Source organism: Chrysemys picta, chromosome 2 (assembly GCF_011386835.1).
Source record: "Chrysemys picta bellii isolate R12L10 chromosome 2, ASM1138683v2, whole genome shotgun sequence".
Taxonomy (NCBI): domain Eukaryota; kingdom Metazoa; phylum Chordata; order Testudines; family Emydidae; genus Chrysemys; species Chrysemys picta.
Window position 1 is genome coordinate 147,506,147 of NC_088792.1, and position 6,000 is coordinate 147,512,146.

General features: G+C 47.0%; 1 protein-coding gene across 4 annotated transcripts in view; it reads right to left on the minus strand.

Annotated features, from left to right (window-relative positions):
* OGDH (oxoglutarate dehydrogenase) overlaps window positions 1-5,404 on the minus strand; it is a 103,039-nt gene extending 97,635 nt beyond the window's left edge. For all 4 annotated transcript variants that reach the window (XM_008168313.4, XM_008168311.4, XM_024105225.3 and 1 more), the window contains exon 1: window positions 5,248-5,404. The gene's annotated coding sequence lies outside the window, so the exon portion shown is untranslated. The remainder of the gene's footprint in view (window positions 1-5,247) is intronic.
* Window positions 5,405-6,000: the final 596 nt, after the last annotated feature.

Below are 6,000 nucleotides of genomic sequence, written 5' to 3' on the forward strand. Positions count from 1 at the left end.
TTACCTCACGCTGAGAGGCTTACGGACCAAGTTTTCATAGAGTAGCCCTTAATTTAGGTGCCCAACCGAAGACATTTTGGATCCGACTTTCAAAGATGCTGAGCACTTAAGAGTTTTCAATGACTGCTGTGAGAGCTCAACATCTCTGAAAGTCAGGTCTAAGCATTCCAATTAGAACTTGTCTAATATGACAAGCTTGTCTTGTGTGAGAGACCTTTGTACAATTGCATAGCAAAAGCTTTGGCTAAAATCATAGCATCACAATTGATTAAAGAAACTGGCCTGTAATTACTACATAGTGCAAGTTCTTTCCCAGGTTTAGGAATAACTGAAATAGCAGCCTCTGTTAGAGTAGGTGAGAGAGTTTGCTCATTCTTGGCCTCACTGAATACGTTCAATAATCTAGGTGTTAAAGTTTCAGAGAACTTTTTGTAAAATTCAATTGTGAATCCATCTGCTTCAGGAGTCTTTCCAACCTTCATTTCTTTCATAGCCTGAGTAATTTCTGCAGTTTCCAGAGGAGCATCAGAAAGTTCTTTCTGAGAGTCAGAACTGTGACAGAGACAATCCACTAAAAAAAAGTCAACTAGGGCAATCTTTAATGATTCCCCATTTGGCTATAGTTCTGAATAAAATTTTTGAAATTGTTTATTAATATCTGACTGTTGTATATAATTTATTGCTACTATCGCAAATAGCAGCGATCTTATTTGTTAGCCTTTTGCTTATTTGTATCCCAACAGCTCGCCAACTCTCTTGCCAGATTCCCAAAATGTTTTATTCTGTTTGTTCAAACAGAATAAAACAAAAACGCAGCCTTTTGAGACACAAGTTTGTTGATTTCATATCTTCAATTGATGTGGGTTCCGAGACTCTCCGTGAAGGAAGCAGAAACAAGCAATAGCTATTCTTAATAACTCCAAGTATATACACTCTTATTTTTTAACAAAAGTGCCTTGCTCCTGTTTAGCTTAATCCACTTTAAAATAGGGATAGGGCACTCTTGTTCCAAAATAACAGTGTCTACACATGGAGTTATTCAGGAACAACTCTGTGTTCCTAAGCCCTTATTAGGCTCATAAGAACTGAGGTATCCATTGGCCCAACTCCAAATAGAGCGCTTGAGCTTGTCTATATACAAAAGCTGCACAGGTTTAACTTGAATCAGTTTAGTTACATCATTAGAACTTCTGTCTGTGAGGACTCATTGGTTTAAAATGACATACGTCAGTTTACCTTGTGCCTGTATGTTTACTGATACAAGATAAACTGATAAGAGTTTAGACACAAAGCTGCACCAGTTTAACTAAAACAGTATTAAAACATACAACGTATCACACGTACAACTTTCTGCGTGGACAAGGCTTTAGTGTTAAAGCTGGATTTGAACTCACAAATTCCCCAATTCCGTTTTTAGTCTTTTCACTGAAAGATCAATGAATGAGAATATTCATAATAAACCTAGTATTCAAACTAAGCAAGGGTATACTATTAAACAAGGTAGATTAAGCTACTAATTTGGCCTCAAAGCACCCAGAAGAGTCAATGAAAGCTGCCACTGAAGACAGATACTTAGGAATTGTTTTTGCTTAAACCAGAACCAAGCCAAACAAACAGAGAATTAAGATAGAATTAATGTTTAGAGGAAAATCAGGCTGCTAAGTAAGTGCAATGAACCCAATGTATATAAGTATCAGAGTAACAGGGGGAAAAAATATCTTGAAGTGTCTAAGTTTTGCTAACATTTGTTAAATGTTTTGAGACTGCTAAGTGTAGTTATTAGTTTTAAAACACAGGTTCCTTACTAGGTGACCAAATGATGGTTGTATTTTTTTAATTGGTAAAAACTATTAGTTTGCACTTTTTTGTTGAATGGGGCCTAGCATGTCTGAGTATGTTTAGCATTAACTACTGCTGTAGAGTGTCATTTTATTTTTAAAGATGGTATGTACTTATCCAAGGTCACCTCGAACTTATATACAAGTCCTTATAACTGTTCAGTCAGGAGCTATGACAACTAAGTATAGTACTATCAAAACAGAGGAAATGGAGTGAGTTTTCCCTCCACTCAGCTAGGGCTGAAAATTCACTTGGAGTTAAAAAAAAAAAAAAAAAAAAAAAAAAAAGGAATGCACTAAGAAAGTCAGGTTTCAGAGTAGCAGCCGTGTTAGTCTGTATCCGCAAAAAGAACAGGAGTACTTGTGGTACCTTAGAGACTAACAAATTTATTAGAGCATCCAAAGAAGTGGGCAGCAGCCCACGAAAGCTTATGCTCTAATAAACTTGTTAGTCTCTAAGGTGCCACAAGTCCTCCTGTTCTTTTTAAGAAAGTCAGTCCAGTCATGTTCCCAATAACTAAAACCCTGACACACACATTCAGTGCAACCCCACTAAACAAACTGATCCAGACGTGATGGGACAGTAGTTTCTAAACAAACTACAGAACACATGCTATCAGTTTGTTTAACCTTAAGTTATTCAGTAGTGGCTACTGAGAAAAGAAAGATTCCTGACAATTAGCTCTTACAACTAGGACTAATAACAAGGTAACTGACAAGGTAAAAATGGCCCCAAAAAATCTTGACCACTCCCCTTCAAAATATTGAAGAGTTTTCCGCAGGGCATTCTGTCTAAACGAGGTTCCTGATCACATTTATCCAATAGGAATCGATGCAGGTCATAGCTTTTTGCCCTCAAGATATAATCACTGAGCTGTTTAGTATTATTATAAAGTGAATGGTGCACATTCATCGGAGGTATAACTCCCCTGAAGTCAACAGGATTTAAACCAAGAATGGATTTATCAGTATGAGAACAAAACTTTTCAACTTTATTAAAAGGCAAAGCAAGCATATTCTATTCTGTGTATAAAACTGGCACTTGCATTCCTCCCCACTGTCAGCATATTTCAACCTCTTTGTGCAAGACATTTCTGATAGTTTGTCTTTGGATATGTCTTCACTACAAAAGTTAACACAGGCTCTCACATGGGTTTTAGTCCAAGCCCGCCTACTACCCACATGCAAAAACTTTTGACCCAGGTTTGGAGGTTCTTTGGGCCTGCACTACCTTATTTGGCTGAGAGTACAGGACAGAACCCTGGTTCTGCTTTAATTCAGACTGTAACCTGTTCATTTGGTAGTATGGATCTAGCTGTAACCCAAGTTATTTAACTCAAGTGCTAACAGTCCTCAAATACCATCCCACAATTCCCTCAGGGGTGTATTTTCCTATTTTCCTTCTACCCACTCCCTCCTTCTGCACCAGCACTCAGCGCTTATATACACCAGTTTGGCACTTAAACCCATTCCACTCAGCCCACCACATCTACAAGCACTTGAATAGAGTGATGTCATCCTCATCCCAGCATGCTGCTACCTGGCCAGAGGTTCACATCATACAGCACTGCAGCTTAGTGCAGTGCTAAGAACTATGGGATATGCCCCCATAAATCCTACCCCACTTCACCCAGGTTACTGAAGCATCAGAGTAGATGCAGCTCACCAGTATGACTTGAGTGTGGTTTCTCAGGGTGGATGCTCACACCCAACCTGGGTTCCCTGATCTATGTTAACTGCAGTGAGGACATACCTTCTGTGTATAATGAGTTTCTTACATTCAACTCCCTAACCGATTTTTAAATCGAAACAATCATGACATCAAGCAGTGAAGAGCAGTAATTCAAGCAGTAAGAATACTTTTCATACCAACCCTACATTTCCCTGACTTGAGCCAATTAAACCTGCTGAATTTCACTATTAGAATTCCCTTTTTCAAACAGGCTAAGTGGGCATGAAGGGACATTTAACAGCATTCATTGAAGACTGTGACTATGATTGAGGCTAAGTCTATACTACAGACATATATATTGGTATAACTTCGTCGCTTATGGGTGTGAAAAAAACCACACCACTGAGCAACACAATTATACTGACCTAAGCCCCAGTGTACACAACGCTATGTCAATGGAACAGTTTCTCCCGCCAACACAGCTACCTCTCACAGAGATGGATTAATTACGCCGCTTCTCCGCCGGCGCAGTAGCATCTTCATGTGCAGTGCGACAACAGAGCAGCTGCACACGAAGACAAGCACTGACTCACACAATAGTTAATGCCCAGAAGGGTTGGGCCTAGACCAACAGCTTCCTTTTTGCTCTAACAATGTTTCCAATTCCTGCTGGGAGGTGCCAGGCAGAAAAGCAGGACACATTCCCCAGAGGTTGAAATTTGTTTACAAGAAAGAGTTTAAGTCATGCAAAAGGGGGAATGGAGGTCATAGCCTAGGCAAGTGTGCTAGATACCTTCTAACAAGGCAAAATCCACCAACCACAGGTCAACATGAAGGTGAGTAGGGTACCCACAAGTATGCTCCTTGGGAAAGGCTCGAGGGAGCAGGCTGGCACCTACTCCCAAGGAGTGAGAAGCAAAAGGACTCTGGGCTTCTCACCACGATACTGACCGCAGATGAACTTTTAAATTGACCTCTGGCTAGGAGGTACCTGACGTCATGGAAGCTGTTCTTGCCATCATCTGACCGCTAAGGGTCAGGGCCTCTCCCACCTCCAGGCACAAAGACTCCCGGGGAGGGGAGAGATACGGGCTCTCCACTACTAGGCCGCAGCATTATTGTGGGGAGAGGGGAGAACACCGCCCCCCCATGAACCGGTCCCATGCCTGCCTCTGAGGTACCCAAGCCACAGCGCCATGGGGGGAAAGGACAGTGCTGTGCTCAGTGCCAAGTCCCGATGGGGCCGGGCAGAGCTGGCCGAGCGCTCGGGCTCTAGCCCTGGCCTGGCCCCCGACTCGCTCTGTGCCTCAGTTTCCCCGCCTGCGCGAAAGGGGTGACGATGCCGGCTCCCTCCCCAGGGAGCAGGGGCCAGACCCCGCAGGGGAGAGGGGCCCCCCCAGCCCATCTCCCTCCACGTGGGGCGGCGCGCTCCTGCCGTCTGCGGGGCTGGGGTCTCGGCCGCTCGCGCTTGCGGCTCCGCCCCCCGCCATCCAATCAGCGAGCGGCCCCGCCTCAGCACACACCCTGCCCCCGACAGCCCGACCTATCCACAGCGGCGATGGCAGCACGCCGCCTCCTTACTGGCCGCTGCTGCCGTCACTCCCCGTGACCCCCGGCTGAGGCGCCCGGGCGGCGGCGCCAAGGACACTCCGGGGGCAGGGGCACGAGGCGGCGCCCTGCTCCCCGCGGACCGGCTCCCTAAGCCCGGCCAGCGCCCTCCCCCAGGCCACGGGGTACCTGCTGGCGCGTCCGTCCCGCCCGCTCGCGGCTCTGCTCTGACAGCGGCCGCCGCTCTGCGCGCCAACTACCACCGCCCCGCCCCCTGCGTGCCGCGTCACCGCGCTTCCCCGCCTCTCCCGGGTCACGTGTCGGGGATTCGCCCTTGACTCGCTCGGTAGTGGTGCGCTGGGTTCCCCGCCCGTGCGTGCGGCCCCGTCTCGCCCCCACGTGACCAATAGCGGGGCGGGGCGGGGCGGGACACTGAGGAGGAGGGGGTGGGTGCAGGACACTGGCAGGAGGGGTAGGTGGGAGGGGGTGCAAGGCACTGGTGGACATGTAGTTGGTGGGGGATGGGGAATGGGCATTGGGGGGTAGTATGCAGTGGGGGAGGCGGATGGGGGGCAATGGAGGTGGTAGGTATTGAGAGACAGATGCAGGACTAGGGTGTGGGGTGGGTGCAGGACACTGAAGGGTGAGGTAGTTGGGGGGCTGGGTGCAGGACATGATAGGCAGTGGGGGAGATGGGGTGGGGCACTGGAGGTGGTTGGTGATGGGGGGCAGATGCAGGATTAGGTGGGGGCGGTTGCAGAACATGAGGGCAGGGTAGGTGGTGATGGGGTGGATACAGGACACAGGGGGAGGCATAGGTGGGAGGGGGTGCCAGGCACTGGAGGGCATGGGGTGGAGATATCAGTCAAGCCTGAGTGATGATTCTAGGCACAGAGGATTGGGACAGTTTTGCCTGTGTCCATTCACCCACTTCAGGAAAGC